General features: G+C 38.5%; 1 long non-coding RNA gene and 1 pseudogene across 1 annotated transcript; one reads left to right on the forward strand and one right to left on the reverse strand.

Annotated features, from left to right (window-relative positions):
* Positions 1–2,559: 2,559 nt before the first annotated feature.
* On the forward strand, positions 2,560–4,203 carry LOC148698680 (uncharacterized). The gene is made up of 2 exons (XR_015956386.1): positions 2,560–2,816; positions 3,544–4,203. It is a non-coding gene; the product is annotated as an uncharacterized LOC148698680 (long non-coding RNA).
* Positions 4,204–10,040: 5,837 nt separating this feature from the next.
* LOC148698681 (uncharacterized) lies at positions 10,041–10,795 on the reverse strand (annotated as a pseudogene).
* Between the last annotated feature and the right edge of the window lie 3,676 nt (positions 10,796–14,471).

Here is a 14,471-nt window from a genome sequence, read left to right on the forward strand (position 1 = left end):
AAGACTTGATATGAAATGTGTGAAATGGATAATAAAAGCGAAGATGCATTTTAGGGCGGTTGATCAAGAGGACTTTAGAGATTGGATCCATGACTTGAATCCAAAGTACAAGCTTTCAAATAGGCACAAGGTGGCGGCGGTGGTTTTAGAATTGTATATTACAGAGAAGGGAAAAATCAAGAATGTGGTTGATCGTTTGAGAGTGAGTATCACTACCGATACTTGGACCTCAATCCAAAATATTAATTACATGGTGGTGACGGCACATTTTTTGGATAATGATTGGACTTTGCTTAAGAGTATCCAAAACTTTGTTCAAATTACGTCTCACAAGGGTGATGATATTGGGATTTGTCTAGAGGTATGCTTGAATAATTGGGGTATAGACAAGGTATTTAGCATTACTGTCGACAATGCTAGTGCCAATGACACCGCCATTGCATACATGAAAAGAAGGCTCAAGTCCAATGGTACTCTTTTACTTGACGGGGCTCACTTGCACATGAGGTGTGCTTATCACATCCTCAATTTGATAGTTAAAGATGGAATGACGGAGCTTAGTCGCGAGATTGAAGGGGTAAGGAATTATGTCAAGTTCATACACTCATCCCCCGCGAGGTTGGAGACTTTTAGGGAGTATTGCGTCTTGATAAGATTTATTAAGATGTCGAATATTCCTTTTGATGTTATCACAAGGTGGAATGCCACCTATGAAATGCTCAATAGTGCCTTCAAATTTAATCAAGTGTTCTCAAGGATGGCAGATGAGTGCAACACTTTCATCTTTTACTTTCAAGATGAAGTATCTAAAGAGATTAATGGGATCACAACCAAGGTGAAACGGGTGGGTCCTCTGGTGGTGGAAGATTAGGAGAGGGCGGTGAGCTTTGCTCACTTTCTTAAAAGGTCTTATGAAGCCACCTTAACACTTAGTGCAACCCTTACTCCAACTTCAAACTTAATACTCGGCACGGTGATTGCATTGCAAGTGGAGATAGAAGAAAATATTTGCAATTTGTCTAATGCCACTTTGCAAATGTGGCAACTTCCATGAAACTTAAGTTTGACAAGTATTGGGGGGGACATTGAAAAGGTTAACCCTATTCTCTTTATAGCTCAAGCACTCGACCCAAGGTACAAGTTTGAAATGTTAGAGGCAAGCCTAGAGGAACTCCACTATGCATGTGAGGCAATCTTGGATGTGAAGACAAGTATTAAAAAAAACTTGACACATTTGTTTAAGGCGTATAAGGAGGGAGAGGTTTCTAGTGGTAGTAGTGTTACCCTGGATCAAGGGCCAAGTGTTGTGGTAGATGATTCTTCGGGGTTGGAAGATGATGATATTGGTACAAGAATGCAAAAGAAGATCCAACAAAAAAGAGCGGCGGCCCAACAAAACAAGATATCTAATGAAGTGGATATGTACTGCAACGATCCTCACCAAAGCTTAACATACGAGGGTTTCAATATTTTGGATTGGTGGAAAGGCAATTGTGGAACATATCCAACTCTCAGTAAGGTTGCTAAGGACATTTTTGCTCTTCTTAGTAGCACCGTTGCTAGTGAGAATGCCTTTAGTCTTGGTGGGAGAGTTGTAGATCCTTTTAGAGCTTCCATAACACCGAGAAGCTTTGGTGTGTACAAGTGATTGGCTAAGGGGGAATGAAATGTCCTTCTACAAGGAGCCTACAATCAACGACCTCATGTTCTACAAGGAACTTGAAGACTTGGAGAAAGGTAAGTGAAGTATTTGATCTCATGTTTTTATTTTCTTAGTTTTATAATTTATACATTCACTTTCTAAATATATTTTGTGTTTTATTATTTTTATTGTTTTTATTATTTTGGAGTTGCCTAATTTGGAAGGTGAGGAGAATCCTACACAAAGTGAAATGCCAATTCCTCCACCACCTCAAGTTCAACGCCGCCCATCACTACTTCCACGACCACCCATTTCAAGAGCATTTACACCAACAGGAAGGAGGGTTCAATTATCAACAAGAGGAAGGGGTCCACCATCAACTGCAACGGGTCATTCATCAACAAGGGGAAAGGGCCGTAGGGGAGAAGGGGAATGAACTTACTTAAGCTTCATTTTGGTTGCATGCACTTTTTTGCTTATAAACTATGTTTTACTTTTGGTTTGTAACTTAATCTAAATTCATTCGGAAGTTTGGTTTCTAAAACTTAACTTATTTATTTCATTTTGGTTGCATGCACTTTTAATTACCTAGTTTGGTAGACAATTGTGAACTTAAGCTTAACTTGTTAATTGTTGCTTACTCAGTATGAGAATTGAAATTATGAGATGACATTGTGGTGAATTTATGTGATTGTGAAACAGGTGGGCTGCAAGCCTGCAATTGTTAACTTTTTTTTTTTCCCCTGAAAAATGGGTGGGCTTGTTGTTTAAAGAGCCTAAAATTGTAAAAAGCTTAAAGAGCCCAACATTTTGGGCTTTGAGGCCCAATCCTGAAGTGACCTGAAAATCCCGAAACAGTTTCGGGAATCCCACATTTCAGGAATAGAATAGTTTAGGTTCGATTTTGGAATATAAAATTTCATCCCGAAATGTTTTTGTTTGGAATTTGGATTGGAGGTTTCGGTTCGGGATCCCAACCTGAACTAGCCTTAGTTTTACCCCAAAGTGTAACTCTAGCCCTTTTCTCTCCCGTTTTCTCAGTTCGCACTTCGCGTAGCATCCTAAGCCTCCTCTCTCTCTAGGTCTTCAATTAAATCACTCTCTCAAACTCTCTGTCTCTCATTCCCAGCGGCGACCCTTCTCAGTCTCAATCACTCAATCTCTCACATCGAAGGTTTGGTTTGAATGTTTGCTCTCTGTGTTTGTTTGGATCTTTGAGATAGATGTATGTGAGTGGAAAACATTTGGGGTTTTGATCGATGAAGGTTCGATGCATGGATCTAACTATATATATATATATGTGGTCTGAAAATTAACTACATGATTTGGCTTTAATTATCTGGAAGTATATATTTTCGTTTAGGGTTTTGATTTCTTGATGCCTGTATGTATATATGATAGGAATCTTAATGCCTTGCCAAATTCTTGTAGTTGAACTTGTTTCTTTGTTGGATAAAGGAATACTTCTGTTATTAGAATAACTAATCTGTGTTTCTGATTGTTCTAATTTATTGTGGTAGATAATTTTATTTGATGATTATTGCAAGCAAGATAAACCAAGTTTTTATCATTGTTTTGAATGATAAGAAGTTCAGTATGCTGAGTATCATCATTTTAATTCTCTATGCAGTTTGCCATTAATGAGAAAAGTGGGAATGCAATTCTATTTAACTGGCTGTGAGTTTTAGTTGGAATATGTGGTTCTCAAATTTTAATCCGCAAAATTGTATTTGAATGAACTCGGATATACTTCCTGACTTCTTTCATTGGTAATAGTATACAATCCCTTGAGTGCACTTAAATGTGACTAAGAACCTGGAATTAATAGAACAGTTCTATTAGTGCACTTAAATGTGATTTCTTTCATTGGTTGTTCGCGTTAATGACCCCTTTTTTAACAGGTGAATCAATCGAAGAGATCTCTACTAGACCCAAAGCCTATTCTGCGCAAGAGAAGATCATTCAAGCGACAACCAAGTCAATCTGGTAGAGGAAAACAACCAAGTTTCTTGCAAGGTAATTTAAATCTCTTATTGCCCAATCCTTGCGGTAAACCAAGTTTCTTGCTGTAAAATATGTATTTTTCGCTTTTGATATCTGATCTTAATCTTCTTCCTTGCAAGTTCTTCTGAATTTATGGATATTACATGCTATCTAGGGTTTTCCAGCAGTGGTGGGTGAGGTAGCTATATATATATATATATATATAGAGAGAGAGAGAGAGAGAGAGAGAGAGGTAGGGTTGGACTAGATTAGAAAACATAATATACAATCAGAACTAGACTAGAACTAGGAGTAGAAGTTGGACTTGGAGTGTGATTGTTCTGCATCAATTGGAATCAGACTTGCTTTATCACGGTATACACCTGAAGTGGATCATTGGAGTCTTGCTGTAAAAAGATGGGAAATTATTAGAAAAGGAATGGAGGTCTGAAATTCCTATCCCCGGGGAGGACCTCATAGGTCTATTCTGTCTTATTCTTGCTGTATTTTTGTATCATTGGCCTTGAAAAATGATCACATAAGATTAAATCATAACTTTTTAACTTTTATACCAATAACCGAATCTGCACTAATTGGAATATGCACCAATTTACTTTTGTACAAGTTTGTAGTACTAACTACTATCCTCTTATTATTTTGTGTGAATTAGATGAAGTAAAAGGCGTTAAACGTCTCAAGAGCCTCTAGCTCAAGTTTAAACTCAATGAGATCAAAATCAAATGGCCCTCATGATCAAACAAACTCATTTTCGAGTACACATTGGAAGTTAAAAAAAAAAAAAAAAAAAAAAAGGCTGCAAGTTGTTTTTTAGAATTTTTTTTTTTTTTTTAGACTTTGGAAGATGTATTACAAAATGGCTGCAAGTTGTTTTCTTAGAAATTGTTTTTGGTATTGGGAAAAAAAAAAAAAACCAAATCGGGTCGAAACTGAACCGAATACAAACCGACAAAAAACTGAACTGAACAGTAATTTCGGTTCTATTTCTGATTTTAATTTGGATTAAATGAGTAGGAGTTAACTTATCCCACGTAATAGAGTTGTAAATTAATTAGGATGTATCCCATCTCAAATAAACCCAATTTCTGAACTACATCACCACGTTTAAACAATTTTATTTCGATCCAGATTCTATCCATCTTAAAAAAAAATTAGTTTGATTTATGGTAAAATTTTGACTTTTTCCATGCTGTCTGATGCGTGCTCCATGATTAAATTTGTGTTGTCCACGCATGGACGAAATTAGAAATCTGCATGGATGGGGCATTCTCAAACAAAAATGTCACAAATTAAAAAACTCAAGAATTTACTGAATAAAACAGTTATATATTAATCCATGAAGTTTTTCATACAACATATTACAACAGATGTCAATGTGTTTTCATGTCCAGAAAGTGTTGAATGACAATACCATCAAATATGTCTTTCTCTATAAAAATAATCATGTTATCATTTATCTATTGTTCTCCCATCACATTTCTCAATCGATTTATCTTGAAGTTTAAAGCTCTACTAAACCAAACCACCTCCACCCAAAGACATAGAAGGAAAAGGTGTTCAATCGATTCTTCATGCAGATTACATAGAAGACATAAAGGTGATGGAGAGGCTCTTCATTTAAACAAATTCGCCATAGTAGCAGTGTTCTAAAAAATGGTTGAGGCGGTCGCCTAGGTGGCGCTTGGGCACCAGGCAGCGGTGCTCCACCGCGATTAACTCAAAATTGTTTCTTAAATCAACAAGGTCTGTGTAGACGCAGGGAAGGATCTATTAAGGGACCTGGGTGGTCCTAGGACCACCCAAATATAGGTATATGGTGGAGGAGAAAACAGCGGCGACGACTGCTCTGTTATGGCCTTCTGCAAACCAGAAGGTGGAGAAGAACTGAAGCAGACGACTAACCATTTAGCAAAACGGTGTGTTTTTGCTATTGGTTTGAAAACAGTCTCCTCAGCCACGTGGGAGGCTTTTTAGCCTCACCATTTTTATTAAAAAAAAACTAAAAATCACGTGGGTTGCTTTGCTGTACAGTCCACTTTATCAATTCTAGTATGTTTTCTCCTCCACCACTTAATCCTCTCATTCCTAAATTTAAGTGTTATATTTTAGTTTAAATTAATACTATAAAATGTCTTGAATTATATTTTATCTCTCTGAATTTAATTTATTTAACTTACTAATCATTCAAAATGTCTTAAGTTATATGGTATATATGCTTAATATGTTTTTAAATTTTGAACTTGTTGGATACTCTTTTTGTATTTTATCATTATTTTATTATCTTATTCAAGAATTTCATACAAATATAATTTTTTTTTTTGTCAATATGCACTTATGTACAAGATATACAAGAAATTTACCTAAATCCGCCTAGGCCGCCTAGAATCCCGCCTAGATTCCGCCTAGGCACTAGGCGCTAGCTCACCGCCCGACTAGCGCCTAGCGTTTTTTAGAACCTTGCATAGTAGCAAATAGCTGAATGAAGAGCTTTCCACATGAAGCACCTAATTTTAGCTGAATGAAGAGATTTCCACATAAAGCACCTAATTTTAAGGATGGTCTCCAATTTCCACACCATCTTCGAAAGAGAACTGGGGATGGAAGCAGAAGATGCAGACCACATGTTCCTTTGAGGTGGTTTCCTTAAGTAAGCCAGTGTTATCTAGATTTGATTGAAAATATCCTTTTTTATCAAAATGACACACCAGCCTATCCCGGAGCAATGGATCCCTAATATGAGTCTCCAAAATCACATCAAATTCCTCAGCTAAGACAAATGGTTTCAAAAAATCAATATTCTACTCATCGTTTGCAGGGCAGATCAAAGTGTCAACCCTTGTATTACGACTTACCTGCACCGTGCCCATCGAAAAAGGCCGACCCAAGGGGATGGAGATGATCCATCTATTAACCCACACCTGAACCTCGCTACCATTCATAATCCATCTATCAACCCACACCTGAACCTCACTACCATTCATAATTTGCCAATGTGATCCCCTAAGCAGGATATCTTTTCAAGCAAGTAAGCTAAACCAAGCCCAAGAAGCTCTTCCACCCCACTTAGCATCAAGGAATGAGCAGTTAGGGAAGTAACAAGCTTTTAGCACCAAAGCCCACATGGAATTCAATTCATTAATCAACCTCCAACATTGCTTAGCCAGTATGGCATCGTTGAAATCCACAAAGCTTCTAAAACCAATTCCAGCTTTTGACCAACCCAATTTTTCCTTCAAGACCTAGTGAATGCGTTTTTCCCCCTCCTTTTTGCCCCCACCAAAAGTGTAAGATCATAGCATCCAACTCATTGCATAGAGTCGTGGGGAATTTAAATAGATTCATCGGGTATGCAAGAATTGCTTGTGTTACTGCCTTTATCAACACCTCTTTCCCAGCTTGTGTAAGGTAGATTGCTTTCACCCTTGAATTTTCCCCAATAGTCTCCCCTTTATATATGCCAATCCACTTTTCTTTGATCGGCCCCAAATAGCGGGATACAAACCAAGGTCCACGATCGTGTCTATGCCAAGAACAGTGGTCAACTCTTCCGACAATACCGCTAAGATGTTTCCCCAAAAAAAAAAAAAAAAAACACTTGACTTCTGCAAGTTAACTTGTTGTCCCGAAGCCGAACGATATGCATCAATTAATTAGACAAAGTGTCTGCAATTTTCCTTCTCAGCCTTCAAGAAGATAAGCGCGTCGTTCACAAAAAATATATGAGAGATAATCGGGCCGGTGGGGTTCATTCTGTTGGATAAGAAATGATAAGACTTCACTAACCAATAGGAATAAGTATGTGGATAGGGGGGTCCCCCTGGAGAAGACCCCACGATAAGCAAATTTGGAGTCGGACTGTCTGTTGAAGAGAATGGCAAAGTTCATTGATGAAATACATCTCATAATGAGATTTCTTCATCTACTGTCAAACCCCAATTTTTCCATCACTGCCAATAAAAAATCTCACTCCACTCTATCATATGCCTTGTGCATATCCAACTTAATTCCAAGCTCGAACTTGCATTTTGTCTTTCTCATTTTGAGGAAATGAAAAATCTCATGCGCTATACTGATATTATCTTATATTTGTCTTCCGGCCACTAATGCATTTTGAGTAGGGGAGATCAAGGCCGGCAATAGTGGTTTAAGACGGTTTGTCATAACCTTCGGAATAACCTTGTATGAATAATTGCACAAGCTAATAGAGTGGAACTGCTAAACAGTTTCAGGATTTTGTACTTTGGGAATCAATACTACATGTGTAGCATTGATCCGGTTAGGGTTCTGGATACCATTCATCAGGTCTCTAAATAAATCATTCACATCCTTCACTATAATATCCAATAGGAGTGGTAGAAAATACCCTAGAAACCATCAGGACCTAGGGCTTTTAGCCCCTCTATGTGCAGTGCCGCATCCTTGATCTCTTCAACCGAAGCCAGGGTGGTAAGGGATTCATTCATCTCATCAATAACTTTTGGGATGATGCAATCAAGGATAGATCCCTAGTCCTGCTGCCCTGTCGAAGTGAAGAAATTGACGAAATGGTTGTCAATAATGCCCCGAACTTGACTTGAATTGTCCACCCACTCCCTACTATCATCCTTTGACAAGACCACTTTGCTCCTCCTTTGCCTGTGCAGAGTAAATTGATGGAAGAACGTTGTGTTGGCGTCCCAATCTTTGAGTCATTTTACTCTAGATCTCTATTGCAAAAGACTCTCATCTTGACTCTACAAATAGTCTTTGTTTTTTTTTTTTTTTTTTTTTTTTTTTAACAGTGCATCAATTTTCTGAGAATTATTAACTTAGAGCGGCAATCATTGACCTTCATATTCCAGCGTTCCAAACTGTTTTCATCACGCCGATTTGCCTAGCAATTTTTCACAATCTCACAGCATTCTGCTTCCTTAGACCAGAAAGACTCAAAGCGAAATAGCTTTTTCCTGCTCCCAGCATTCAGCTCACACCAAACTAGAACATGGTCGGACCCTAAAACAGTACCGTGAATGATCATTGTATTGGGCGAGCGCACTTGTCAATGCCTATTAATCAAACCACGATTGAGCCAAGCCTTCACCAATTGCCCATTTATTGTCCCTCTCCAAGTGAATTTTGGACCATTAAAATCCAAATCCATAACTTTTAGGTTACTCATGAAATCTTCAAGGTATTGTGGTCGATTATATCTAACTTCCGCACCTCCCGATTTCTCGTACTCCCATAAAAACTCATTAAAGTCACCTCCACATATCCATGAGATGTTATCTAGGCTAAACTTCTGAATCATCCCCTCTAGAAATCAACCTTTTCAACCTAGTAACTAGTTCTGTCCCGTGAATCGGAACACGCATTAGGAATCAACATAGATGCACCTAGCATTAATAAAATGTTTCGAGGCTTCCATAACTTCCACTTTTAGTGAGTCATCCTACCAGAGACTCAAACCACCCACTATCCCTAGCATAGCAACATTAAACCCCTCAAAATAACCCATACGTTGCCTGACATCTTCAATTCTATGATCTCTCATTTTGGTTTTCGACAGAAGTATCATGTAGGGCCCGAACTACCATGTTTGAAACAAGACCACGGCAATTCCAAAGAGGTGTACCATGGTGATCGTGCGGCTGTTGAAAGCCAGCCGCCATCACCTCGAGATGAGTTTCTCGCATTCCTTGCCAACAAGGCATATTTGTCCCCCACAGAGATCTCTTTTATGTAGTCACACATGTCTCTATCGGGACTTCCTGCAATTCCTCCTTCGCATAGATCATTATTTCCATCATCAGGTATCTCTCTTTTATACTCATATTCCTCAGTTTTTCTGTAGCTTTCTCCTTTTTCTCATTTGTACTCTTTCTATCTTCCTTGCTTTTTGTTTTGTTCTATGGGGAGTGCACCATCTCCTGCTCCTTGATTTCTAGCCCTCTTTACTCGCATACTCTTGAGAAACCCCAAAACTCTCCTTGTAAATCCCCCTCCATACTTATCTCTTCCCTCCGTTTTATCTACTGAATTTGATTTTAAGTTTGAGGCACAACAACTACACCCTCAGCTTGATTATAAGTCTGTTCCTGAATTTTCTCGATCATAACCGTAGGGTTTTTTACCTGTTCCCCTTGCAGCTCCACGGGCCCATAGTCCCTAATAAAGCGCTGGCTTAACTGAGGCTTACATCCTTCCATAATCCACTAGGTCGAGTTGAAATTCAATACCTCACTTCTTTTCTGAATCTATGCCATTTTTTTGTTTGTTTTCCTCTGTCCTGAGTCAGTACCATTGGGTTGTGGCCCCTAGTGTCGTTGACATGTTCCATCCTTTCATTCCCGTGAATGTCATCCATACGTTGCTGACTGGGAAGCGTAGAGCCCGTTTTTGTTGCTCTAACACACCTTCATTGCCCCGAGCTAATAGCCAAAGGTCTTGGGGATTCTACAAAATCTCGAATTGGTGCAGCTTGTCCACTCCTCGTACCCTGTAGTCGTACCCCCTTTCATGGGTTCAAATGAGCATTCGTTGTTGGAGTGTCCAATTCTACCACATCGATAGCAGAAGTCCTGTAATCTTTCATATCGAAACTCTATCCAGGTATCATTACTATTATCTCTTGGAAGCCAACACCCAATGGTTAGAAGGTTTGAGGTGTTGACAAATACCTTGACCCTCAGGAATCCCCGAGCTTTCATTGAGTCTTCAAGCTCTTTAAACCCTCCAATTTTTGTTACCAGAAGCCTAACATTTTCTTCCGAGTTAAGGTATAGCGGGACACCCCTGATTTGAAACAAAAAAGACACAACTTCCATCTTGACTTCCTTCAGTGCTAGCTCATGTAGCCATCTTTTAATAGAAAAATTATGTTTCATAACTACCCACGGCACCTGGTTTAGAATTTTTGCAGCAGTACTTTCATCTTGTACAATGATAATAAAGGTGTTATCCCTGACCCACTTTACTTCTGTCTCCCCCATCTCCTCCCAATAGGATATAAGAATATTCTTAACCCCTTCCCCCCTCCCCTAATTTGTTAAGGATTTTGTTAAACAAAGTTATGCCCACTAGCTTGACCCATTGCTCCATTGTTGACAAATCCATAGTCCTAGCTAAGTGCACCACTAAGGCCATCTTCAACCGATTCAGCCAGAAGGCCATAAGGCTAAAGATAGCTCAAAATGACAAGAAAATCGTCTCCAACTGTGGGCTAGGCCAAAGGGCTTATGGGCCTCACTAGGCCAAAACCAGCCAATCAGGCCAACTAGCTGGCCATCTTTAGCTAGCCCGATAAGCCAAGCCCACATTTTTTTTAACGAATTTTTTTAGCCCAGCCCACTTTTTCTTTTGGACGAATTTTTTTTTTTTTAATTTCTAATTTTTTTCCTACACCATTTGTCACATACTTTTTACCATTCCATACTCTGTTAAATCATTTTATTTCAATTCTTCACATTCTATTCTCTTCCAATAATCTTTCCTTTAATTTTTTCAATAATTTTCAAATGGCCACCTTTTTCAATATTATTCCAATATGTCTGAGAGGTAGACAATGGAGGCTCTACTAGGAATACCACTCTTTATTTTTGTCTTCTCTCCTTCGCACCTCACAACTTTTTTGATCTAGTTGTAGGTACAGGAGGACCACAAAGATAAAATGAGGTTGTGTAATACTATTAGATCCGGATTTGAAACATAACTTACAATTAATGCCTGATCTCATGGTAGCTGAGTAGTTCGCCATTACATCATACGCCATGAGTGGTTGGAGGTATTTATTTCTCATTCATTTGCCATTGTTTGGTTAGAGGTATTTATGTTTATTTCTTTGGAAAATGATCCTCTTCGGATCCTCTCTGTGGGAATTCGGGGGATCAATCAATCACGGTCATTCATCGTACATCGTGCGGTCAGAAATCATTTTAAATTTAAAATTTAAAATTGAATATAAATAGTATCTAACAAAAACTGACCGCACGATATACAATGAACGACAGTGATTGATGGATTCTCTGAATCCCTACAAAGAGAATCCGGAGATGATCTTTTTCCTATTTCTTTTGCCATAGATTCCAGATTTGCTAGCATCTCTAGGCTTTCCTTTGCGTTTATCTCTGATAGGTGGACCACTAAGGCCATCTCCAACCGATCCGGCCAGAGGGTCATAGGGCTAAAAATAGCCAAAATGACACAAAAATTGTTTCCAATCGAGGGCTAGGTCAAAAGGCTTGTGGGCCCTACCGGGCCAAAACCAACCAATCAGGCTAATCGGCTGGCCATCTCCCGCCAGCCCGATGAGCCCAGCCTACTTTTTTTTTTTAATTTCTAATTTTTTTTCTACACCATTTCTCACATACTTTTCACCATTCTATACTATCTTACCTCATTTTATTTCAATTCTTCACATTTTATTCTCTTCCAATAATCCTTCCTTTAATTTTTCAATAATTTTCAAATGGCCACCTCTTTCAATATTATTCCAATATATCCGAAAATCTTATTTTAATATGGTAGTTTAATTTAATTAACTATATTAATTCAATTAAAATAATAAATTATATTTGGCCTATGACCTTTTGGCCCTCTCGGTTGGAGATGGTTTTTTATCACACGGCTATGCTTGGCCTATGGTCATTTAGCCCATTTAGTTAGAGATGGTATGAAATATGGCATGTCATTGTTTATTAAAATATAATTTCTTATAGGGCTATAAGGCTAAAAAGAGCCATCTGGCTCTCATTCGGTTGGAGATGGCTTAAATCTTTCATCTCTGCACCTGCCATTTGTCTCTGGGTATGAGTTGCTACATGGAAAGCTTGGACAGACGTGTACGAGAGGTAGACAGTGGAGGCTCTACTAGGAATACCACTCTTTATTTTTGTCTTCTCTCCTTCACACCTCACAACTTTTTGGATCCAATTGTAGGTACATGAGGACCACAAAGATAAAATGAGGTTGTGTAATACTATTGGATCCGGATTTGAAACATAACTTACCATTAATGCCCGATGTCATGGTAACTGAGTAGTTCGCCATTACATCATAATCCATGAGTGGTTGAAGGTATGTCTTTCTCTTTCATTTGCCATTGTTTGGCTGGCGGTATTTATGTCTATTTCTTTGGAAAATGATCCTCTCTGGATCCTCTCTGTGGGAATTCAAGGGATTAATCAATCACGGCTATTCATCGTACATCGTGCAATCAGAAATTATTTTAAATTTTAAATTTTAAATTTAATATAAATAGTATCTAACGAAAACTGACTGCATGATATATGATGAACGGCAGTGATTGATGGATTCTCCAAATCGCCACAAAGAAAATCTGGAGATGATCCTTTTCCTATTTCTTTTGCCATAAATTCCAGATCTGCTAGCATCTATAGGCTTTCCTTTGCATTTATCTCTGATGGGTGGACCACTAAGGCCATCTCCAACCGATCCGGCCAGAGGGTCATAGGGCTAAAAATAGCCTGAAATGACACAAAAAATGTCTCCAATTGAGGGCTAGGTCAAAGGACTTGTGGGCCCCATAAGGCCAAAACTAGCCAATCAAGTCAACCGGTTGGCCATCTCCAACCAGCTCGATGAGCCTAGCCCACTTTTTTTTTTTGTTGAATTTTTTTTCCTACACAATTTCTCACATACTTGTCACCATTTTATACTATCTTACCTTATTTTATTTCAATTCTTCACATTTTATTCTCTTCCAATAATCTTTCCTTTAATTTTTTCAATAATTTTCAAATGACCACTTCTTTCAATAATATTCCAATATGTCCGAAAAGCTTATTCTAATATGATAGTTTAATTTAATTAACTATATTAATTCAATTAAAATAATCAATTATGTTTGGCATGTGGCCTTTTAGCTCATTCGGTTGGAGACGAATTTTTGTCACAGGGCTATACTTGGTCTATGGCCCTTTGGCCCATTCGGTTGGAGATGGAATGAAATATGGCATGTCACTGTTCATTAAAATATATATTTTTTTAGAGGGCTATAGGGCTAAAGAGAGTCGTATGGCCCTCATTTGGTTGAATATGGTCTAAATCCTCCATCTCTACACCTATCATTTGTCTCTGGGTATGATTTGCTACATGGACAGCTTGTGCAGACGTGTACGATAAGTAGATAGTGTAACGATCCGTCCCCATAAATTACGGTTTTTATAATTTAAAATGTGAAATTACGAAAATGCCCTTTGAGGCAAATACGTTGGCTTTTGTTGACCGCCTTGTCGTGTCACATAAGATCTGTTCCCTTAGCATATTCTTGTTGTACTCATTGCTACGAACGCGTGGGCGCAAACAGAACGTAATTTGGAATTGTAACGAATGAGTTATTAACCATCGAAGTTGAGGGCAAAATGGTCATTTAACCATAAATCTGGAAGGCTCCAGATTTTACTGGAGCAGTGAGATGATGCCAAGTGTGTGGCTGTGATGGAAAAGAAAAAAGAGAAATAAAAGAGATGGACGGATGAGATGAAAATAATATGAAGGAAATGAGGGGGATGCCGAATCAGGAAACAGAGAAATGAGAGAAATGGGGAACAAACCAATTAGAAAAGAAAGAAAGGAGAGGAAATGAGGGAGAGGAGAAGCACCAGATCCCCTTGACTTGATTTCTCTCACGACTTGACCTGCTTTCTTCCATCTTCGCTGATGGTTTTTCGTCGGTTTTTCCGACGAATCACAGCAAACCAGCACTTGGGAACCATTTCATGACCTTCCTTATCCCATTTACACCCAAAAATCGATGGAAATTAGCCTTAGGTGTGGGTAGAAATACATCGTACGCGTTCATGGGTGCACGACGGCAAATCCGTCGTTC

Source organism: Pyrus communis, chromosome 2, assembly GCF_041283825.1.
Source record: "Pyrus communis isolate YQ-2024b chromosome 2, ASM4128382v1, whole genome shotgun sequence".
Taxonomy (NCBI): domain Eukaryota; kingdom Viridiplantae; phylum Streptophyta; class Magnoliopsida; order Rosales; family Rosaceae; genus Pyrus; species Pyrus communis.